The sequence below is a fragment of the Dermacentor andersoni genome, chromosome 4 (genome assembly GCF_023375885.2).
Source record: "Dermacentor andersoni chromosome 4, qqDerAnde1_hic_scaffold, whole genome shotgun sequence".
Lineage (NCBI taxonomy): Eukaryota > Metazoa > Arthropoda > Arachnida > Ixodida > Ixodidae > Dermacentor > Dermacentor andersoni.
Genome location: NC_092817.1, coordinates 86,734,241 through 86,759,498, shown reverse-complemented (window position 1 = coordinate 86,759,498; position 25,258 = coordinate 86,734,241). Strand labels below are relative to the sequence as shown.

General features: G+C 46.5%; 1 long non-coding RNA gene across 1 annotated transcript in view; it reads left to right on the top strand.

Moving 5' to 3' along the window:
* The window catches only part of LOC129386261 (uncharacterized), a 153,174-nt gene that overhangs the window by 100,762 nt on the left and 27,154 nt on the right, over positions 1-25,258 (top strand). Inside the window, exon 2 of the long non-coding RNA XR_011893616.1 lies at positions 20,474-20,520. This is a non-coding gene — a long non-coding RNA (uncharacterized lncRNA). The remainder of the gene's footprint in view (positions 1-20,473; positions 20,521-25,258) is intronic.

Below are 25,258 nucleotides of genomic sequence, written 5' to 3'. Positions count from 1 at the left end.
AAGGAGTGCACTTTGTTAGCCTTCAGCATAGAACACTTTTAACAATCGATCCTGTATTTATGTCTCTAATAAGACCATGGTATTGTTCCTGTGCTCTTAAGATTCTCTTCACAAGTAATGACTTTCTGTAGTTATTGTGCGTGATTGTGCCCCATAATAGAACAAAGTATGTTATGCCGGAGTAGAAGAGCGCGTAATACAACTCAGCTTACAGCCAGCTACGTAGGTTGGAGCTAATTTCATACGTACACCTTATTGTTACACTTAGTTCTGTTACGACCTTTTCTATGTGCTTATTCCATCCCTAAACTACATCCCTAAGAATACTTGGCTCTCTAACTGTTGCAATTTTTTCCCCTGAAGCACAACAGTTGTATTGAAGTTGCGTGGCTTAATTATAGGAACAAAGGTAATATATATAGCTTTATTATTATTCATTTACAACTTATTGCACTTTAACCAATGTGACAGTTTATTTAAGTAGTCATTTGTGTCGTGTTGACGCTCTTGAAGAGATAGTCCGCGAAGAAAACATTTGTATCGTCTGCATACATTAATTATCTTAGGAGAGAAAGCAATATCACACAGGTCATTAATATAAATTAAATATAACAGCAGTCCGAGGATTAACCCCTGCGAAAAACCATTTTTAAATGTGTAAGCATTTCTATGCTTATCCAACGAGAAAACTGTCCATCCGTAAGACGACCGCTTTCAAGGTAATGCCGGCAGCTGCGAGCGAATTTACACCATAAAGAAAGAAATTCAACACGACGGGACACTCGGCGAAAATTGGCAACAGGAAACACGTCACGCCTAGTGTTAATCCCATCCGTTAATTGACACGAGCATCGAAAAAAAAATGAAATGAACTTACAGACAACCTTTGAGTTATTTTTATTCTTTCCCGCTAAAACTAGAAAGCTTTGCGTATAAATGTAATTATACTTCGCGACCTATTCTTGCGTTACCTAGCAATAACTCAGCGACACACCAGACGCGCCATATGACGGGTCGTGCGCCAGACGTGCCACTTAAGCGAGCGAGGCCGGCTGCGCATGTGAAGTTCGCCTGTTCGGCGGCCCGTTTCTTGGATGTTAGCCTCTTTGTTGGGCTCCCGGCGTTTTCTTGCCTTTCGATACGGAACCACTGCACTATTGAACTACGGCATGGTGAGAAATATTGTTTGACAGTCTGCGACGCATTTGAAGCAAATTTATCCTTACGGCACAAAACCGAGACTAAGGACGCACTTAGCGAAAAACATATCGCCGTTCTGGCGCAGTTAATTTGAGTTAATGACTCGTGCTCGGAGATGTTTGTGACGCTTTCTATGAGCACCAACATTATTTCAACTTATTTCGGTAGTTTTGGGGCACACTTGCCGCCCCCGGCTTTGTGACGCAGTTAGCGAAAAGCAACTCGACCATGGTGACGGTTTCGCGTGCACTGAATCTCACTGGGACAAGTTCGTGATAGATTCTCTGACCCCCAAAATTATTGCAATTAATTTCGCAACTTGTTAGGATACTTCTGAGGCATGCTCACAGCGCCTGGAGTTGCGAAGCAGTTAGCAAAGAAGCAAGCCGGTCATGGTGACAGTTAGTTTGACGTGTACTGATTTTACTGGGACCAAGTTTGTGATGCTTTTTATGGCCCTGCAACAACATATACCTTCTTTCGGTACTCACGCTTGTCGAAAACGGGACGAGCCATTGTCAAAAGTGATAACAGGGGAGTGTGTTGCTCGTGCCGGCAGGGTGCGCGAAAGATAACGCCGAGGAGCGCAAAAACCAAGAAGTTGAAAATTGTGTCCTAGCTCTGAGCGACTGAAAACAGGCTTTGCACTCACGAAGTCGTCTTAAGTGCGAGTAGAAGGCATTCTGCGAGCGTCTAGCATGGTCTGGTTGAGAGCCTGTGTTGTGGCCACTTTTTGTATACGCAGCGTATATCTTCTAACTGTAGCTTACTTCCTAGTTACACAACTGACCGAAACTTGGAAGGACTAGAGTTTTATTCTAGCGGACAAACATGGGGCTCTTCGTTTCCTTCCCATATAAGCCCATGTATTGACAGCAGACCAGAATTCTGCAATATTTACAACTTCACTGTGAAGTATGTAAATGCAAAAAGTAAATGAAACTCGGCGTAATGTTAGAGTCGTCCTAGCGGCTAATTGTCATATAATTTGTTTCGGGATAGTCTCGATAAAACTAGAGTTACAGCCGTTTCCTGTAACCATACTATCTCCCTAGATGGCCATGTATTGAGCAGACGGGAATTCTGTAACGTTTACAGCTTCACTGTGAACTATGACACGTAAATGAAACTCGGTGTAATGATACAGTCGTCTTAGCGGCCAATTTCAGTATGGTTTTTTCCAAGATACATACATTAGATTGAGAGCTACAGAGCATTCGCGAGAAATTTGGCTTTGCCACAAGGTATTTTCTGTTCGCCGCCACTGTTATTCTGGACGGTAGCCACTGACAGCTTCGCCGCAAAAAGGAAAGAAAATGAAAGCAACAGCCTAGTTCCCTTGGTCACTCATCTTATCAACATCAGTCAAGCACTAAATTCTCTGTATTGGCAAGTTGCCGTCCCTCCTGGCAAATACCTGGCTTCCAGAGGTCCACACAAATCTACAAAGCAGTTTTTCTTTCTACACTGCATTCCCAAGAAGTTGCTTTCCATCATCATCATCATCATCATCATCATCATCATCCTGGTTACGCCCACTGCAGGGCAAAGGCCTCTCCCATACTTCTCCAACTACCCCGGTCATGTACTAATTGTGGCCATGTTGTCCCTGCAAACTTCTTAACCTCTTCCGCCCACCTAACTTTCTGCCGCCCCCTGGAATCCAGTCCGTAACCCTTAATGACCATCGGTTATCTTCCCTCCTCATGACATGGCCTGCCCGTGCCCATTTCTTTTTCTTGATTTCAACTAAGATGTCATTAACTCGCGTTTGTTTCCTCACCCAATCTGCTTTTTTCTTATCCGTTAACGTTACACCTATCATTCTTCTTTCCATAGCTCGTTGCGTCGTCCTCAATTTAAGTAGAACCCTTTTCGTAAGCCTCCAGGTTTCTGCCCCGTACGTGAGTACTGGTAAGACACAGCTGTTATACACTTTCCTCTTGAGGGTGTTACGTTTCGCCTACAACGCGCGGTAATGCCGGCGCGGATGCAACGGACGCCGGGGCTTTGTTCAAAGCGGCGGACATTTTGGCCCGTTCGACGCCGCCGCAACGCCTACCCGCCAAGCGTGTCCAGGCGTGTTTCAGTGCCACGTGTCTTCGTGTGTGCGTGTGTGTGTGTGTGCCCACGCTTGTCAAAGCGCGGCAGCCGGGGAGCGGAGCTCCCCAAGTGAAGGTTGGCGATGCGTCACTACACTCGGTTCAGCAGGTCTCTCGGCTCAACCGTGCGCGCCGTCGTGTGGGCGGGTTGGCGATGCGTCACTGCACTCGGTTCGCCATGTCTCTCGGCTCGACCGTGCGCGCCGTCGTGGGCTCATGCTCCGCCGTCCCGTGACCTTCATCCCGTGACCTTCTTCCCGTGACCTTCCCTTTTGGACCGCGACGCCGAGAGTATAAGAGCAGCCGCCCCCGGACGCCAGGAGAGAGGCTCCGATTTGTACTGTTGAGTTACGTGCTCTCCCGTCTCTCCACTCCGGTCGACCTGACCGGCCGCTCTTTTGCTATGTTAGAATAAACAAGTTGTTCTGTTACCAGTCTTCTCATGCTTTGCCGGGACCTTCGGATGCTTCCAGTGCCCCAGGCCGCCAGGCCAACGCTACCCTTGGGGCTTGCGACCCATTGGCAATAACGGGCGTCAGCACCGAGACCCCAACAACTCGTGCCAGCGGTGCGATCCTAACATCTGGTTGCCAGCGGTGAGATCGCGACAACGGAGGCCAGCAGCGAAGAGATGCGGTTGACTGTATGCTGAGCAGCACAACGACCATCCGGGAGCAGTGCAACGAGCCCTGTGTGATGACTGGTTGCCTGCAGCGGAACGACTGCGCTGAATTCTTGGCTGCGAGGTTTGGTGAGTGCGGGACTTTCTTCTTCTGAGTTTTGCCAGGCTTTTGTTAGTGTTAGAAACAGAGCTGGTAATTGTGGTTGTCGTTGCTGCCGGGTTAGTTTGCGGCAAGACAATAGTAGACAGTAGAGAAAGCAGCATTCAGAGCAGCCATGGATTTGAAGTCGTTGCGCAAACCGATATTGCTGGAGCTTGCAAGAGAGTTGGGTCTGGATGTCTCAGACAAACTCAGAAAACCAGAACTGCTAAGGGCTATTCTTGAGTTAGAAGCTGAGGATGACGAGCTGTCGGAATGCCTTGAGACCATTGAGGAGAGGGAGCGCGAACTTAAAGAGCAAAAAGAGAAACAGGAGCGCGAACTTAAAGAGCAAAAAGAGAAAGAAAAAGAAGAGCGCGACCGTCAACACGCTTTGGAAATGAAGCGTCTCGAGTTAGAGATGGAACGCGCTCGTAATGGAAGTCAGGCACACGGTGCAGGAGAACGAGTATTGTTCAAAATGACTGACCTGATGCGGCCGTTTAAGCTTGGAGAGGACATTGGTTTGTTCCTGGTTAACTTTGAGCGAACGTGCGAGAAGCAGGGGTTCTCTCGGGAAACGTGGCCACAGCGCTTGCTCACTTTGCTACCCGGCGAGGCGGCCGACGTAGTCGCACGCTTGGAGAGAGAGGAGGCAGAGGATTTCGACAAAGTGAAATCGAGTCTGCTAAAAAAGTACCGGCTGTCAGCGGAGGCGTTCCGTCGGAAGTTTCGGGAAAATGAGAAAGGCAAAAGTGAGTCATATACAGAGTTTGCCTACAGGCTTATGTCAAACATGCAGGAGTGGCTCAAAGAAGAGAAAGCGTTTGGTGACCACGAGAAAGTTCTGCAGTGTTTCGGGCTAGAACAGTTTTATAGTCGGTTACCTGAGAACGTGCGGTACTGGGTCTTGGATAGGCCAGACGTTAGTACGGTGGCTAGAGCCGCTGAGTTAGCCGAGGAGTTTGTGACGCGTCGGGCTCGCGGAGCTAAGGACGGTCAAAAGGGTGAATTTGGCTCCAAGTTTGAGAGGCCGAAGTTCACACCCATGAGAGCAAAGGGGGATACACGTAGTGCGGATGCAAGTGAAAGCAGTCCGACCGAACGTACAGAGACGGCGGCAACCGAAGCCGAACGCAGAAAGCGGTTCGAGACGAGGCAAGCGCGCGTTTGTTATACGTGCCAGAAGCCGGGTCACTTTTCGGCGCAGTGCCCAGAAACAAAACCAAAAGTCGTGTTTTTTTCATTAGGCAGCACTGACGAGAACATCAAGCTTCTCGAGCCTTACATGCGAGACCTCCTCGTGAACGGGAAAGAGTGCCGAGTGCTTCGCGATACCGCAGCTACGATGGATGTAGTTCATCCCTCTTACGTAGAACCCGATATGTTCACGGGCGAGTGCGCATGGATCAAGCAAGCAGTGGAAGCTCATAGCGTGTGTCTGCCGGTAGCAAAAGTGCTTATTGAAGGACCTTTCGGAGCACTTGAGACGGAGGCCGCAGTGTCATCTATGCTGCCCCCCCAGTACCCGTACCTATTTTCGAACAGGTCCGATCACCTCCTGCGCGAGAAGGGGCTTTTGTTTGGTGAGGCTAGCGTTCAGGCCTTAACCAGATCGAAGGTTCGGGAGCTCGCTGCAAAGGCGGTAGTTGCGGGGCCGACGTTGTTGAACGATGAAAAAGGGTCAGAGGCGCAGCAAGCTAGTATTCAGAGCACGCCCGAACGGGATAAAATTGAGCCTGTAGCGTTAAAGGCACCAGATACTGGAGAGGAAATTCCCGATGCGGGAAATTTAGAAGAGCTTCCGGTCGAGCTTCCGGGACTAGGCTCAGTGACGAACAGGAAAGACACCGATCAAGTCATTAGTGACTTAATAAGTAAAGCATCGCTGTCGCCTGAGCAGAAAACCGAACTACACCAGCTCTTACAAGAGTTTCAAGGTCTGTTCTCTGAGAGGCCTGGTAGGACTTCTGTCCTTACTCATGACATAGAACTTACCTCCCCAGAGCCAGTACGATCCAAGGCGTACCGGGTGTCACCCCGCCAGAGCGATATTATGGAGGCTGAGGTAAAGAAAATGCTACAGCTCGGTGTTATTGAAGCGGGTGAGAGTGATTATACCTCCCCTTTGATTTTAGTTGAGGTACCGGGCAAGGAACCTCGTCCTTGCGTCGACTACCGCAGGCTTAATTCCATCACTAAGGATCAAATTTATCCGATCCCTAACATCGAGGAGCGCCTTGAGAGAGTGAGTAGCGCTCAGTTTATTTCCACCCTAGATCTTGTCAGGGGTTATTGGCAGGTTCCACTTACAGAAGAGGCTAGTAGGTATGCGGCGTTCATTTCACCAATGGGGACATTCCGTCCTAAAGTTTTGAGTTTTGGTTTGAAGAACGCGCCATACTGCTTTTCAAGCCTCATGGATAAAGTGTTGCGGGGACAGCAAGAATTCGCTTTACCGTATCTAGACGACGTAGCGATATTCTCCGCATCCTGGCCTGAGCATATGGCGCACTTGCGGGCAGTGCTAACCCGCCTGCGCGATGCGGGCTTGACAGTCAAGGCTCCCAAGTGCCAGTTAGCACAGGCCGAGGTTGTCTACCTCGGACACGTGATTGGTCGGGGTCGACGCCGCCCCTCTGAAATAAAGGTGGCCGCTGTGCGAGACTTCCCGCAACCGCGTACGAAGACCGATATTCGGTCGTTCTTAGGTGTCGCTGGCTACTATCAGAGGTACATCCCCAGGTACTCTGATATCGCGGCTCCCTTGACGGATGCTCTAAGAAAGACAGAGCCGCAAACAGTCGTCTGGGATGAGACAAAGGAAAGAGCTTTTAGCGCCCTAAAGAGCGCCCTAACAAGCCAGCCTGTGCTACGATCGCCCGACTACACAAAAGGGTTCGTTGTTCAGTGTGATGCTAGTGAGCGAGGCATGGGCGTTGTACTGTGCCAACGGGAAAATGGAGAAGTAGAACACCCCGTCCTGTATGCTAGTCGTAAGCTGACGAATCGTGAGCAGGCGTATAGCGCCACCGAGAAAGAGTGTGCGTGTATCGTGTGGGCCGTTCAGAAATTGTCATGTTACCTAGCTGGCTCGAGGTTTATCATTGAGACGGATCACTGCCCTCTCCAATGGCTGCAGACCATCTCTCCCAAAAATGGCCGCCTCCTGCGCTGGAGCCTCGCTTTGCAACAATATTCCTTTGAGGTGCGTTACAAAAAGGGGAGTCTCAACGGTAACGCCGATGGCTTAAGTCGAAGCCCCTAACGTGGGAATCAGCCTCAAAATTGCTTGTTACTGATGTTTTTCTTCCTGAGGCAGGATTTTTAACCTATTGCTTTTGTGTAGTGTTTCAAAGTGATGATGTGCTTTTTAGTGCAATTTTTCCGATTTGTGGACGCGTTCTGAGTGCTGCCAAACTACTGTAAGGAACTAGGCAGCAGCATAAAAGGGGAAAGAGCCTGGCAGGGCTTAGTGAGGGTTGTGCCGTGCTTGCTGACTGAGCGGTTGACTTTCGGCGTAGTTCTAACGCTTGCCGGAAACGAGAACAAAAATGTCAACTCTCCCGAAGTCACTTTGCAGTGTCCTGTGTGCACCTGAACGTGAGAACGAGGCCTTCTCTGTGCGCTGCGCTCAAGAAACGCCAAAGGACGCCCGACTTCGGTTATGAGCATCATCGAGCGACATCCCTCCGGACAGCGGATGCAGTCCCCTGACCATCGGGATCTCCTTCCCCCGGCGGGGCGGTCTGTTACGTTTCGCCTACAACGCGCGGTAATGCCGGCGCGGATGCAGCGGACGCCGGGGCTTTGTTCAAAGCGGCGGACATTTTGGCCCGTTCGACGCCGCCGCAACGCCTACCCGCCAAGCGTGTCCAGGCGTGTTTCAGTGCCACGTGTCTTCGTGTGTGCGTGTGTGTGTGTGTGCCCACGCTTGTCAAAGCGCGGCAGCCGGGGAGCGGAGCTCCCCAAGTGAAGGTTGGCGATGCGTCACTACACTCGGTTCAGCAGGTCTCTCGGCTCAACCGTGCGCGCCGTCGTGTGGGCGGGTTGGCGATGCGTCACTGCACTCGGTTCGCCATGTCTCTCGGCTCGACCGTGCGCGCCGTCGTGGGCTCATGCTCCGCCGTCCCGTGACCTTCATCCCGTGACCTTCTTCCCGTGACCTTCCCTTTTGGACCGCGACGCCGAGAGTATAAGAGCAGCTGCCCCCGGACGCCAGGAGAGAGGCTCCGATTTGTACTGTTGAGTTACGTGCTCTCCCGTCTCTCCACTCCGGTCGACCTGACCGGCCGCTCTTTTGCTATGTTAGAATAAACAAGTTGTTCTGTTACCAGTCTTCTCATGCTTTGCCGGGACCTTCGGATGCTTCCAGTGCCCCAGGCCGCCAGGCCAACGCTACCCTTGGGGCTTGCGACCCATTGGCAATAACGGGCGTCAGCACCGAGACCCCAACAACTCGTGCCAGCGGTGCGATTCCAACAAGGGATAATGACAACCTGCTGTTCATGATCTGAGAATGCCTCCCAAACGCACCCCAGCCCATTCTTATTCTTTAGTTGCTTTCCATATCTAGTCAAATGGTTGTGTACATGGACCCGTGATGAAGACGGAAGCGCAGTGCTTTGGTGTCCATTTTCGCACTTCTTGACTTGCTAATAAAGGGATTCCTATTTGTTCTATGCACGAACTGGGCAATTATATTGCATTCATTGTGCCGAGCAGTGGGCAAGCCGTGGCAGATGTCGATATCTGCTTCAGTTACCTCCTCTTGAATGATTACATCGATGTGCTTGATTACGGAAAACCGCCAGTTCATAAAGAGGAATGCCGTTATCCTAGGCATTGTTCGCGCGTTGGCATTGCTCCAACTCCTCTATCTTCTGACTAAGCTTAACATTCTGCGCACGAAGTTCTCGGTTTTCCTCCAATACTTCCTTTAGCTCCTTGCACTGCGTAGTTTCCTTAAATGTTTATTTCAGGCCCCCTCAGCTCTAATCTAACGTTTAAAATTATAAAAGGCCTTGGATACGCCACGCAGATCATTAAATATGGCCACGGGAACAACAGTCAAGAAAGTAGAACACTTGTCACAAAGCAAGTGCAAGATTCATTAAGGCGGCTCGGCAGCAGTGCAAAGGGTATGGCATTGGGTGCAATAGGTAGTGTCATAGTAAAGAAAAACTGTTCACCTGGAAAAGTAAGCCCAGAATATTTAGATGTTGCTCTGTCGTGCGCTGCCGCTGAACTGCCGATGAACGCCGACCAACCTTGCGCCCGCTCCTTGCCCGCTCAGCTCGTGTCTTCATGTAGTTTTTGCAGTTTTGGTCCCAGACGTATTTCCTGAGTAGTGGACGTAGCTTCGTCGTTTCCTAGCAGTGACATTGCCACGTGTGATCCTCAATCGCACAGGAAATCTTGGCTTCCGTCACACTTTCGTAGACAACCGAGCGATGCTAGAATGACGCACGGCCAGTAGAACTCTCGAAACGTAAGCGCAAAATTTTTATGCGAAAACATCGTATGCCCCATTACGCGAAAATACGGCGTTGTCGCCGGTGGCGTGACCGAAAGGTACTACCAAAAGCGGCCGACGGCGCGAAGAGTAAAAACACGTCTAAAATGCTTCGATTGACGTCAAATTTGTGAAAAAGAGTAACTTAATGAAATTGAAAAGATGTGGTACATTGTGGTCTGGGTTAAAGTCGAACCCTGGCCTCCGGGGGGCGAGACTGGCACGCTTCCGCGACGCCACGGTGGCTTTACGGTTATGGTTGGCTAAAGTTGTGCCTAGTGCATGCGTGATTGCACACATACAGTCATTGCTTCCGTTACTGCCTCCCATGTGTAATTTGCTCTTCGGACTTTATCGGTGCTGTGTCTACTGTGTCTACTTTCATGCACTTTCGATGTCAAATCATGAGTGTATAAAATGAGGTGTGCCCGGTGTGTATACGTCATTGCACACGTCACGTCGCTGCCTTCGGATTTCGTCGGTGCTGTGTCTTGGCATGCTCTCTGAAGCGTCTACTTCAGCGGTGGCCGCGAAACGTGGCCGCCCGCGGAAGCACGCCTGAGAAAGCTGAGCAAGGAAACACTAAAAAAAATATCATCGTTCTGCAGCAAAATGGTCCGAATGTTGGCGGTCTGTGGAATACGTAGACGTAAATCGACACACCGATTCAGCAAAAAGAACATTAACGCATGTCGAAAACATAAATCGAAAACATTTCCCCTGAGCGATTGAAGTGTTTTTGCATACCAACACATAAGCACTTTCAAGTGTCTCTGCTGAATTTTCAGCTGTTGCTCACTCGTGCGCTGCCACCAAACTGGCGATCATGAGAACGAATCTTCATATGCTACGACAAGTTTTATGATATCAATGGATATCACTTCACGCAATTGCTTGCTGGAGGTGTACACAAATTAAAGGGTTAATCGGGAAGCTGACCAATTTCTTGAGTAGGACATCTGCGCGAACACGTGCTCAGTGACGCTGTGATGCTGGGAATGTCTAGTGGGAATGACGATCAGGAATGCCTTTCCTAGTCATCTGAAGGGATTGTGAGCCAACCGGTTTCTTTTTTTCAGTTGATCAGTGGACTCATGGTTTCGGGTGCTAAAGCACGGTTGCGATCTTCTTTGCATTCCCTGTGTGCAGCTACATCGTACGCAGAAAAGAGGGGAAGGGTAGGAACGGAGGGAAAGGATGTAGGTGGCCTGTCAGATGAAGAGGGGGAGTGAATGCTCTGTTCAGCGATATTAGTACCACGCCCAGTGCATTTCAATGGAGAAATTATATATATATATATATATATATATATATATATATATATATATCCGATACACTTCCTCACACATGTTACTGCGCCGAGTTGTCCGGGAGCGTTTGGCAGCGCTTTTGTTTTCTTGAGGCATATACTGCACGGCCGCAGCTTTTCTTGTGCGGCGGTGTCACATTTGCCCAGACGCGGAAGAGGAAAGCAGCAAAATAACCCGTATCTAACTCTCAAGGGTGTATTTTGTTTATTTTTGCTGTTGTTTAGATAAGATGTTTGTTTCCTCTTGTCCAGCTTAAACTAACCCTGGTGAAAATGTGGGTTCTTGGAAGCGCTCTCACCTCAGCGCGATTTTCCTCCATTACAGCTTTTTCTTCACTGCCAAAATAAAGTTGTCCGTGCTTTCAATATGTAGTGATTGCAGCCCCACCGCTACGAGCAGCACATCGCACGACAAGTACGATCAGGCTGGGCGCGCGCCGGTCTGCGCACTGCCCATATATGCTAGTTCAGTGTGTAGCCTGGTACACGGCTTGTCTTGGTCAGCTGTCTTTACTTTATAGGTAGATAGTCTGTAAATGCACTGGTTTTATACTTGATGTATCATTTCGATGCAATAAGTGGAAGCCACTGGCCAATGGAAGACAGTGCAGGCGAACTAAACCTTTTGGGGATTCGGCCGCTAATTTTTTTATAACCTGTGCAGCAGGGCATAGGTGATTTGATCATGGATATATCAGTTGTGAATGTCGGACGTAATATCAGCGAATGTGCTTGGCCGATGTCAAAACTTTCTCACTAACAAGTACCTGTGAATTCAGCCCGAGCCCACATTTACGAAAACAGTGCTTACGCTGGCACTGCAAGAACAAGTGCTAACTATTCGTGATGTTGAAATTATGAGAAGCAAAAGCGGTCAGTCTATGACAAACACCACTTAAGAAGGAAAAGCACAGAAGCATATATTGCGTACTTAGGTATTGCAAAGCAGAACATTGTTCCCAGCTGCTATAACTGGCGAACGCGCTATGATTAGCTGACGCCACACTTCGAAGCTGGCATCACGCGATCAATCATTAAACAGCACAAACACCTCTACCTATGGAGTCAGGTAGTTCTAGGTGACGTGTATCGTTCTCCCCAGGGCGGCGGGATAAATTCTGTGCCAGCGGCAACTCGCCCCCTACACTTGGAACTGCTCTTACACAACATCCGTAACGTTCCCCTTATTTCAACCAAAAATAAACACGTTGTCTCGGTTATTTCACCGACGACGCCGGAGATGCGCAACGCGAGCCTCTTATGCCACACGTAAATATGGGGGAAAATACAAGAGTTCTGTAAGAATTTGCTAAGTTCGTAATTAAATGACACACTTTGAAGTTCTGCCACATGTAATAAACATGGCCGCCGCTTCCACTGAATATACCATGGCAGATAGGGCAGAAATTTCTTTCTAAACGTTGAAAAACATGAGCTCTAAAGGGCACTATAACGCTTTTATTTGGTTTCTAAGGAATGTTTTACATAACTTTTATACAAATCACAAGCGATAAAATTCCCATACTCATTTTCACCAAGTTATATATTGATTCAGTTTATAGCTCTCTCTAGACAGTGGTCTAAATTTAATTGGCGTTTTTCACGATTGTCATTGCTTTGTGTGGCCCTCAGTAAAAGCGCCTCACGACATTGAACCAAGTGTGCACGTGTTATGTCGGAAAAGTGTGCCATTATGGCCCAACGTTGGTAAAAACGTCATGTTAACACTATATATTTCACAGGTTCCAGATGATATGTTTCATATTTGCTGCACCACCAGCGTCGTACTGCACCGTTATAATAGTACGCTTGTGCACAATTTGGCTTCGCGGAGATATAGGATAAAGAAAAAATGAATAGTAGTTCCGGATAATGAGGGCAAGTGCCACCAGCAGCACATCGCCGCATACCATTTTTCCAGGTAAGCTCTTGCGAAAGCGCTATTAGCGGTACGTGAAGATGGTCGCTATGACCGAGAGAACGTGATCGTAGTCTGTATATATGCAAAGTTAGGTGATTATTCATACGCGCCTCTGTGAACAGTCGCCGGTTGCGTTATACATTAAACGTTCATTATAGTATAGAGTAGTGCGGCAGGAAAGTCATTCCGGTGATTGAGTGGTCCCTGCGCATGCATGCACCCAAATGAGTTTCGTTCTCGCTTCTGCAACTTCGGCAATGGACGAGCAGTAACCACCGCTCTGTGTTAGGGATATGCGAAGGAACGAAAAGAGCTTCCGCACCATACGATATCGATTTGAATTCGTTCCCCAAACAATGGCGCACGTGCTGTTTCAAGTAATGTTAAAAGGTGACTTTACCACACCCATGTAAGAAATGTTCACTCCAAACCATGGGTCACATGATCATGGGCATGGGTCAGCTACATAACAGCTGAGACTCCTGTCAAAGCAACCAAACAATTTCGGTCACGGCGTTATTGTACCAAGACCTGAAAGACGCATTATAACGTGACCCATTCAGTTATTTCCCCATGCAGAAACTAGAGCATGACATCGGTATTGGAGAAGGCAGGCACATAGTCTGCCCCGGGTTTTTGTAGCTTTCCCATGTAGCCATGTGATGAAACTTTTGCGTATGGCGAGTCACTTTTAGGCTCACGTAAGCGGTGTAAGCTATATAGTACGAGCGTACGGAAAGGCGGCACAGGCGGTGCACAGTTCCTTATACACGCTGTCTATAAAAGTATGATCTGTAAAAACGAGCATAGCCCGTAAGGCATTTCGTCGCATTTGCTCACTTCGGTCGTCTCATCAATGTCTGCAGATTCAAAGTCATGAATATCTCGAGTGCATATGGCACTAAAATGTGGGCTTTTAATGAGCCACTTGGCCACATTGTTACTATGCACAGCACGGCTTCAGTCTATTTATACGCTGACTGCCTCTCGTTGCTGTTGTCCTTGTCGTGGCTATGCGACGTGGATGAGCGCGTCCGGCGGATAAAGCGAGCATTTCATTCCCTGGCAATGAACGGTGATCGTCTCCTTTTATTTCATGTACCGGGACGTAGGGGTGTGCTGGGGAATGAGCTTGCCGACGGGGCGTCCTCGTCTGCATGCACTGCATTTGCTCTTCGATCTAGCGCTCTATCGCTAAAATCGATCCGAACACGTTTTTTTTTTCTTTTTGCAATCGCCCAAAACCAGTGGCCTCAGCACTGGCAGAGGGAGGGGAAGGGCAACTGCCTGTACAATTGGGCGAGTAGTGTGCAGTCAATACCTCGTTGGTTCCCCCAAACCGGCTACTTCGGCACCTACTCACCGGGCATAGGCACTTCCCCTATTACCTGCACAGATTCAATCTCAAAACCATGAATCTGTGTGCATGCGGCGCCGCGTGCGTAGGGGGGGCACCGCTATCTCTCTTCTTGCCCGCGTACCGCGCACATTGTGGCTCAGTTGTGCGCGGCATCTAGCATCCACAACGTGGCATCATCGACATATCCCATCTTCCTTGAGAACACAAGGCTGCGAGCCTTGCTGTTGCACCTTGTTCACGTCATAATAATACGTGTGCAGTTGTAGACTGTCCACGGAACAATAAGGAATTGAGAGCAAGCACCGTTCGCTTCTTCTTGAGATGGAGCCGGCTGCTCCTCATCCTGACATAACGAAATAAAGAAACGCAGAATCAAGATGAATGCGACCCACTGCCGAAACTTACCTTAATATTTAATCTATAGGAGCTGGAAACTAGTGACTCAGCGCTGCCGTTCTGTCCCGTTCTACTTATTCTCTCATCACTTCGTCTTGAATCATTGGCTTTAGCTCTGATCATTTCTTTACATAAGTTGGCTTATGTTACTAAATTTCTTTTAGATCGTCAGTAATGACGACCCCTTTTCTTTTATCTTAAATTGACCTTCTATGCCCGTTATACCTTTACGGTAGTGCGGGCTTAGCTCCACAATATTTGTTTTTCTTTTTGTATCGAGGGAGAAAACTAGGCAATGGACTGCTCTGCCAGAGCAGCCTCACAGCATGTTACCGTTCCGCGGGGCATAGTGTGCATTATACTTACGGTAGCTCAGCAATTAAGATAGTGACAATATCACTGCACCCAGTGAAGGGACATGAGCGGCCCACATTTTCTCCAAATATAGAATTGCTGCCGTCAATAGTCCACCCAGGGCGGCGGGGAAACTGTAAGCGCTTTGTATACCGCCTCAAAAGCCCCAGAAAACGAGCGTCTAAAAATTTTTATTTGGCTTCTTCTTATCCCACACATCAAATTATCTGGCGAGTCATCCATAACATGCCCTCGCTTCCTCTTAATATAAATTAAGTGAATTATCTATTTCTCCCAGTTACACTAACAAATTCGGTGTAAAATACTGGAGTAGGTCAATCGGATTCTTTCATAGATATGAAGGGTAACTTGTAACATTGCGCCAGTATGATGTGCACGAAAATGTGTTGCAAGGGCAACGCTGGGCTTCGCACTCAGTAACAACAACAACAACGACAACAACAACCATGATGACGACAGTGACAACACTTGCGTTTTGACAAAATACTTCCGTGTATCTCCTGTTGAAAATATCGGATGAGTTTCTATAGACCATAAAAAGGGAAACGATAACACGTTTCATTATTCACGGTGACCCGCTGTTTTCCCAGAGTTTGTTTGCAGAACGAAACGCTAATATATCCAGCGGCTACGCTTTCCCTTCACAAAGCTGTGGGAGCAGAAATAAGCAGGTTTATCTATCGTGCCCGTTCACCGACGTCCACCCTAGAGCGAGCGCCAGCCACAAGCTACATGAAATCATTAAGGGCGAAGTGCTGTCTATCGTCATCAAAACACATTTATCTTGGCCCTGGATCAGGCGAGTAATTTCGGAATATTTTGTCGAACCGTCAAGCATGCGATACGATCTCACAAGACAAAGTTTTCAGACATGAAAACTACAACACTCGTGCGGCGACTGACGATCCATTAGGGTCGTGCAGAGTAGCGCTACCGTTGAGTCGACGGACATTTCTCTGATCGTATCTGCTCGAGTGCAGAAGTATTGCCGCCCTGTGGAACTGCCATAATGAAAACGGCGGGTACCTGTAATTTGTCCTATCTGCCTCACTCGCGCATTCATTGAGGTGCAAGGACACATTTCGCTCCAAATTCCAAGCATATATGCCTACTCGATATGCGATCGCCTTCCGAATAAGCGCTTTTCGCGCCACCGTCTGCGATCATTTCAATAGAGAGCGCAACGTCTTCTGGTATCGTTTCCTCCTCTGGTGAACAAATGGGAATACATCTATCGAGTCAATATGCCAAACAAAACCTGCGGAAATCCACAAGTTGGATGAAGTGTTCAGGAAAGCAAAAAAAAAACTGAAAAAAAAATGTCACCAACCTTATAACAGAACGAAGCCACAAAGGCAACACATAGAGATTCGCCCGATAGCTTTGAAGTTGAGAACAAAATAAATGACCTGGTTGCGTAATTTAAACAGGGACCAAGGGCCTTATAAAGTAAAATTATTCCAATTTGTTATTATTCGAAATCGGTCACTAGCCCTCCTTATAGGTCAGAATGGTTCTGGCCCAGCCCAAATGGGCGGGCGCCACACCCATATGGGCAGAGCCCCAGCCATTATATCATTTTATTCATTTATTTAAACATACTGAAGGCCCTTTTCAGGCCCTTGCGGGAGTGTTTACAAGGATTATTGTGTCCAAAACAGAAACAGACCTATCATGGAGGTCTAATTGGCCGCTTTGGAATAAAAACAGATTGGAATAATTTTGTTATCTTGGCCCAAGCCTTTCTAGCGTAGAGCTAAACAGCAGGCCCGTAGGCCACAATGCGAGCCCGAAATGTTACAGGTCGACTCGAAGCAAAGGTACACTCAATATTACAAATATGCTCTGTGGAAATCAGTGCCGTGAAGAAAGTTTTCATGGCAGAGAAAATGTGACGCACCTGAGAGCGCTATGAAGCTACCAAGGAAATGCATGCCTCTTTTCTCTATCCACTGTACTGTCGGTGGCGCTGCATCTGAACTGAATGCGCAAAATTCCTTCACGTGTTCTCTCGTTGGTCTTTCCCATAGACTCCGCTTGCTCACATACCGTCATATTCTAGAAAAACATATTCCATAATATTTGTTCAAGCGGCCTAATTGGTACATGGCTAAGAAAAAAGTCGCAGTTTTGTTCGAAAGGCGAAGCAGCGATTGCGATAGCAAATTAGCAGGCAGTTATACGAAGTAAGAATATTAGTTTTCTTGGCTGTATGAACTTGCAAAGATTAGCTTACTAAGTGAATCAAGAAGCATGGTGTCAGCGCGCATAAGCAAACATGAACAAATCGCACTCGATGAGCGCGAACCCTCGCTTGCAAAATGCTGGATGCCGGGGTGAGCAAGCGCCACAAAATCAGCGAGCGAAGTACCTTTGTGCGGTCTATCCCTTCAACGTGGCGAACACAGCGCGCGCTAAGGTATCAGCCGTCTGCAGATCCCTTTCAATATAGGACACGCACGACCGCGCGCGGCCGTGCAAAGTACGCACTTGTTGGCGGATGCGAAGCCGCCCCCTCGCCTCCCGCGCTGCCTTCCCACTTTTCCTTGGCGTGCTGGATTGAGCCGCGATCGCCGCGATCGTCAGTTCGTTGCGCTCGTTCGCGAAATGCGCAGTTGCTGTCGGAGGATTTGTCTAGGATCAAGATGATGTTTCACACATTGGTTTCATACGCTGCCCTTGTGGGTTTCCAATATTTCTTCTGTATTCTTCTTCTAACCTAACCTCTAGTCAGAAATTTACTTTATGCTATGACTACCCTCATTTAAAGCGTACTCTGTACAATCCTTCTGTTTCAAAAACATTATAAATAAAAAGAACTCTCTCAATAAAAGTGCTTATCTATGTTGTTACAGTGCATACGTCATATCGGTCTAGCGACATGAGGGCTCGAAAGTGTCGACACCTAGTCATGCACTATAGAAATTACGTAATAGAATGAACCAGGAATGTAAAACGATCAGCTATTTCATACAAACTAAGAGCTATCAGGTAACACAACGCAACAAACAAAGGCGCAAATTTCGCCCGCATGCTGCGTCGCCGAAAAATAAGTGCATTGGCTCAATATTTCCAGGCATGTTTGTTGGTTGTAAATCCACGTTTCGTCGTGGTAAAATTTGTATAACTGCATAGCTTGCCGTGCACCCCGCTTCACGTCTGCTGCGAGACTCGATTCCTCCATGACAGCTCATTTAGCTTCAAGTAAAACTCCAACCTCGGAAAAGAGCGACTTTCTTACCGCCAGCGCTGCAGCAGCTTACCGACTTAAATAAAAACATCTGAGACTACATGCACATACGCACTCATTGCTCGGTCCTGACGAACTGATCTACCGCCGCTGTTATCATCCCAGCAAAGGTACGACCGTTAAGTTCATAATCATTAATTTGACAACATTGACAGTAACAGGAGGAGGAGATGGAGGAAAGAGAAAAGTAGAAGGCAGGGAGGTTAACCAGAATAACGTCGGGTTGGCTACCCTACACCGGGGGAATGGGAAAGGGGAAAACAAAGATCACAGGGAGAGAGAGGAGGGAAGGAAAGAAGGAAATTGCGGCAAGTTCGCTGACGCGTGTAGTTTTACAGAAATTGCATTGATAGTCACAGATGGTCGCACAAACCCGTCGTCCTTAAGAAACACAAAAGTGCCTTCACCGCTTTATGGGCCGACAGGCGATGGGGGCGGTGTTCCAGCAGCACCTGCACAGAAAGCGGCCGATTGTCCAGTTTTTGGAAAGCTTTGGCAAGTTCTTGTCTCTCTAGGGCAGTAACACAGTAACAGAACTCGCATATACATTCGTGCCACCCTGCATTTTAATAATAACGAACAGTCAAATAAATGTTTCAGAGGCAAATTTCAGAGGCATGAAGGGAACAATGCGGTGGTTACGGTAGGCCTTGCGGGGCGGCTCGCATCAAATGCTGGTGTTTGGCGTTATTGAGACAATACATCACCTCATCCAGAAAGGACGCGAAGTCATTTTCAGCGGCTATCCAGCAACTATGCCATTATCGCAATTAACATGCATGAAACTGCTCCTTTAGCGCATATAAAGTATATATATGCTGCAAAAAACGTTTGCATGTCTGGGCGCCTCAGCATGTATGAATGAAATGGCCCGCACTTGAGACATATGTCCGACTATAGTTCGTTTAGCTTCATTTATGTGTGCACGAAGGGCACAAATAACGGGTATTATTTGCGGGTGTTACAAACTCTGGGCATTACATAGGGTGGATAACTGTACAGGGTGTGTTAACAGAACTGTCACCGTCATCAAATGTATAACTGCTATTATATTATTGTGTATGTGACGTATTTTCCCCTTTGTTTCCGTTCGTTGGCACCGTTTCACACATTAGGTCGACTCCAAAACAACTCGCTACCCTCGTCATCTTGCTTTGAGCAATAGGTGAGGAAAGCCGCCTCTCAGTCTATCCGTTATGGAACGCTTGATAAGCGGCGCCCAAAGACACTTGCGGATGTTAGGCAGTGTCGTTAACTCGATAGCTCGAATGGGTGGGATGCAATGCGCAAAGAAATAAAAGCAACCTTCATGCGGATGCGAGACGTGGTCGTCACCATTACACGGCGTAGCCGTCTCTTTGCGCTGGCATCAACCTGCCGTTACTCGGAGACTTACGCCAACGGCGCACGAAGCCCGAGGTGAAGTCTGAAGATAATCGACGTCCCTCGCGCTTTCCTTTGTCAGTTTAGCTCACAAAGACTCGGTAATGGTTGTCCTCGTGACTACGTCTTAGCATTCTCTGAGCGGTGGATGCATTACGCGAAGGTTTAAAGGCCGAGTTTCTACAATAGATAAATCGCGCCTACAGGCAGTGCGGTGTGCTCAATTCGCTTTATAAGCCACGTCGCTTTTGTTGAACATTGCGAAGCTTGTCGTAGGAGCATTTATCACGCTTTTATTGTCGTGTTCGCTACACAGCAGGTCGTGTTTTCAGTGAATAGGAACTTCGTGATAGTGTATAGAGCAACAGAGCACGTCGTACACCGAATTTTACTTAGTTCGACATCCGGTGTTAACATTTCGCAGTCTGTGAGTAGTGCATGCATATTTATTGACAAGATACTCGTGCTAACGTTTTTCCGCAAGGACTATGTTTAAAATTTTTAGTACGAAAGAGGCAAGATGAGCCTTAATCTATGGGTAAGAAGCACTAAGCCTCGTCACCTTGTCACTAAACGAATGAGTGGCAAGGTGCTTTCAACACATCATACGCGATAAGAAGCTTAAACCATTTGTTTCTCAACACTAATAGCTTTAGCGCTTTTATCAATTCTTTGTTTCTATTTTCTCATTGTGCACCAACTAGTTTGAGCTGCACTGCCAATTTAATATTTGTAAATATGCCACGCCGTTACTGCGAGTTTTCTGAGGGTGGGATACAGCAGAGAATAATACAAGGTTTGGGAAGTACATGAAATAATAACATGAATGTTAATGGTGTCCCTTCATGGGGTTTATTATTATTATTATTATTATTATTATTCCCCTGCCGTCTTTTTTCAGTGTACGCATGCGCCAGCACCCTGACCTCATGGTCCTTCCTGTGTACGGTAAGTAAATAAATGATTGATTGAATTATTGTTATTACAAATATTTTCATTTCTTTTTCACCACCGATTGGTCACTGGTCACAGACAAAACTAACGTTGATTACCAAGTAGATCAACTTACAAAGCTTGTTTTGATCAGTATGCGCCAAAACATTCCCCCGTACAGTCCTAAACGTTCTAAACACTCCCACTGCTTTTCATCTGTGCTTATAGATGCCCTGAAGTACGTATCAAAATCGGGTGCGCCGTAAATCGAAAGTCTTGTGCCTAGTGAGTGGAGATAAGAAATACGCTTCCTTCGAACTCTATGCAACCCCTTTATAAGCGGGATCACCAGTCCTATATTGCATTCTTGGAACGGTACGCCTTCGACCAGCCGGCGAAATTTTGGAAGTATTTCCCCAAGTGCTCAAGTAAACGTGGATAGTGTTTTGATAGAGTGTAATGCTGGGCAAGTTAGTGCATAGATTTAACGAAACATTCGCGGCGCTAAGTACGTGAGAAGAAACACAAGAGCCACAGGATAGGACGCCAGAGGCTACGTGATCTTGCAGATACGTTTGACATCGCCAAACGAGGGATGCACATGGCTAAAAAGCAACAGGAGATCATGAGGCACAAACCCTTTCTTCGAACCACACCCGATGTATCTTGCAGGCATACCGCAGAGGCAATGAGGTGGTGCTTGGTTGATTGAAAGAGGGTAGAAGAAAAGGCCCATTGGAGGAGAAATATGCTTCAGCAAAGTATAATGTTGGGCAGAGTTTAATTTAGTGTCCCCTCCTGCCCCTCTTTTGTGTTTTGTCACTTACTTGGCGCCACAAATTTGTCGTCAGTGTTTTCGCCTGCTCGACTCTAGAGTAGTTTAAGATTTAACAGTCGTGGATTGTTTTGCTGTCCATTTGTCATCCTTATCTAAAGCTATAGGTTTAAAAGCTGGTGTCAATCAGCAGCACGCGACGGCTCCAACAACTAGTGCTGTGTTGTTTGATCAAAACCTCAACAGTGAAAGCCTTAGGAGCTTGAAGCCTTTCTTATCCTGCAGCCCTGATGGCATACCCTCCGCAATTCTGAGAGCTTACGGCAGAAACTTGGAGACTTACGAAAAAGCTTGAGAACAAGTTAAGGAGCGCGCAAAGAGCGATGGAGCGAATGTTATGCGTAACCTTAAGAGACAGAAAGAGAGCGGTCTGGATCAGAGAGCAAACGGGGCTAGCCGAAATGATAGTTGACATTAGGAGAAAAAAATGGATCTGGGCAGGTCATGTAATGCGCAGGTTAAATAAACGCTGGACCATTAGGGTTACAGAATGAGTGCCAAGAGAAGGGAAGTGCAGTCGAAGACGGCAGTGGACTAGGTAGAGCGATGAATTTAGGAAATTCGCAGGCGCGAGTTGGAATGGGTGGGCGCAGGACAGGGGTAATTGGAGATCGGAGAAAGAGGCCGTCGTCTTGTAGTGAACATAAAATACGCTGCTGCTGCTGCTGTTGCTGGTGCTGCTGATGATGATAGCAGTATATTTGACACAGTATTGGCATCTGTGATCTGTATTTATAAACTCTCTCCATACATTCTCTTTCATTTATGAATATTTCCACTTTCCCTCAGATTTATAAAACTGCTCGGGCTTTTTGTGCATTTAAATCTGGATGTAAAATAGATGTCTTGAATTATCGCGCGATTTCTTTTCTTCGTGCAACGTCTAAGGTTTTAAAGCGAAGCCTTCTTTGCCTCTTTCTTCGACTTTTTTTTTGGTAAGCTGCTGCTGTTGCTGCTGTGCCTTTTTACTGACGTGTAAGTCCAGAGGGAAGAAAGATAGAATGGTAGAAAGGAGGGGGAGAGGAGGACGAAACTGATGCAGTTGCGAAACGATTGAATAAGGCCTTACCACCCTTCACTCGCAGTTCCCATACAAGGAGTGCGGGGTGGGGATAGGGAAAAGATGACGTGAGATGGCAAGGAAACGCCATTACTATAGACACGACAGCGGTTGCGAGCAAACGTGATAAATTTTAGTTAAACGGATGGTACGGTACGTTTCTGCTCCTTCTGAAATATATTCACCATGGAAATTTGTCACGCGGACAACTTACACAGGGCGTGCAGAAGTGGAGCCGCATTAATGTGTAGTATAGGGTCTAGGCGGCACTACGCCGCGGTGGCATTGCGGTTATGACATTGTTGGATGTTGCGGGTTTTATCTCGACCACGGCATATATACTGGGGTGAAATAAAAAACTCTTGTGGACTTAGGTTTAGGTCGACGTTTGATTTGATTTGATGTTTATTTCTTTCAAACCAATGGGAAAGCCAAGGCAAAAGGCGGTAGGCCTGACTGGGCCTTGGCTCCCTGTGACAGACAGCAGCACACACATTTAGCGTACACAGAACAACAAAATACGCGTATAAATCAAATTCAGAACTTCATATAAGATCATCGAAAATACATTGGTTAGTACATATAAAAGAATTACGAGGATGCATCAATACAATAACTGAATATTTATACGTAGAAAATACCACGAAACAAAAATGATAGGTGACCCTAATCTTTCACTTAGGTGTCTCTTAGTGGCATTCGCATCTCGGCGTTGGTGTTCTTTAGGTTAACCTTAGCCGAACGCAGTGTACGAACCGAACTCGGAGGTAACTGTGTTCCATTAATTAGCGGGTAAATATCATGCCACCTTCATGTGAATGGCGTCATTAGTGACGTCATTACTTCCGCTTTCTACTGCCGGGTATCCAGGAATTTCACCACAGTCGTGCTCACGTGGCGGGTCTCTAATGTCTACGATCCTGAGCTTTGGTGTGTGGTAATCAGTGATTTCTAATTAATTATAATTATTCCAGAGACTTCAGTAACTCAACGTGTAACTAAACGTATGCTCTGATATCATATCTATAACTTAGCTACCGAACTCTCCTGATCTGTTGGATGCTTGTACAAAATTGCACACTTAATAGCTATCTGGCTGAAACAAAACTTATATACTTCCTTGTTCTACTCCAGATTATCGTACGGCATGTTGGTATGGGGTACCACAACAAAAATTAACTACAACAGGCTCATTATTCTACAAAAGAAGATATTGCGCATTTGTGAAAACTATCAGGGACCATGTTATGAACTAAGCACATTACCATTATTTTTTAAATACCGAATACTTAAAGCTAACAACGTTTATGATTTTAAACTACTACAGTACATATATAACAATGCACTATATATACACGAAAACATTAATGAAGTTCCTTACGATATGACACTAAAAAGAAAACGGACACTAAACACAAGGACCAATTATGGTAAACAAACAACCAGGTGCCAAGTACTAACAATCCTACATAAGCTTGAAGATAACATTGATTTCAATATGACTAGAAACGCCTTAAAAGAAACATGTGAAGGAATTGTTACTAACACAGAGTTTGAGAGGGTGATTAATGCAACATAAATATATTATAACCTGCTTTTCTTCCTTTTTTCTGTTTTACATGCATACATACATGTTCATGGCCATATGCTGCACTTTAGTGTACTATGGTAATTTACATGTAGAACCTGTACTTTACTGCTTCTGGGCAGGGAGAGGAAAGGGGAAGACGGGGGGAAAAGGGGAACATTTTATAATTTCACCGTCTATATTATTAAATAAACTGTAATCCAATAAGTTGTCGATCTTGTTCTCAGTTTCTGTGTAAGCTCGTGTACAATGTGTGAAAATATGAAACGTTATGTGTGTTCGTTCACAGCCAATCAACTACCACTAAATAATGTATCATACACGCGTATTTTGCGGGTACAGGGGCCCCTGTCAGGCACTGCACGCCTTTTGCCCCTGCACCTTTTTTGAAGTTGTACTCAAGATGAAATAAACATTCATTCATTCATTCATTCATTCATTCATTCATTCGTAATGAAACCTGTGAATATTGTACTGTACAATCTTTTTCTATTTTTTCTGATTTATTTTGAATTTCATCACCGGTGGCCTCAGTGATTTCTAATTGATTATAATTATTCCAGGCCCTTCAGTAACAGAAGTTGTAACTAAACTTATGCTCTATCACAGCTATAATTAAATTCATGCATTGTGTGTTGTACTACTGTGGTTTTATTTTTATGATTTATCTTGGATTTCCTCCTCGGTCGTCTCAGGAGGTGAACCGGAAGTGCTGCGCAAGAAACGATAGTGTCACTCGATGCTTGTGTCACTAAAAGCTTGTAGTACAGCACGTACACTCCTACACGAGTAGAACTATATAGGATATTCATTCAAATATTGCTGGATATTCTTTTTATACACCTTTGTTGAAGTCGAGAATTCCACATCTAGTGAAGTTTGGTTGATGATAAATGGTACCTGAAAGGTTGACTTCTGTTTCCCGTAGTTAGTCCATGTCATAGGTACTGATTTTGTACGTGTTCTAAGATGGTACATTATGGCAGGCCTGTCCTGTATAGTCACGTCATGTTGTTATGTTGACGCCAATGGCCAAACGTCTTCTTATACATAGTAACTAGCGGCGTCCCCCAAGGATCTTTATTAGAGTCACTCCTTCTTAAAATTTTTATTAATGACGCTCTTTCCCGCCATTTGGAATTCTTCATTCCTTCTATATGACGATGTCATGACGATATTTGAGGAAATTCATATTGTTGATCACTGTCACATCCTGCCGTCTGACCTGTTTTCTTTTTTCTAAATGGTACAAAGATAGTAACTTCACCTT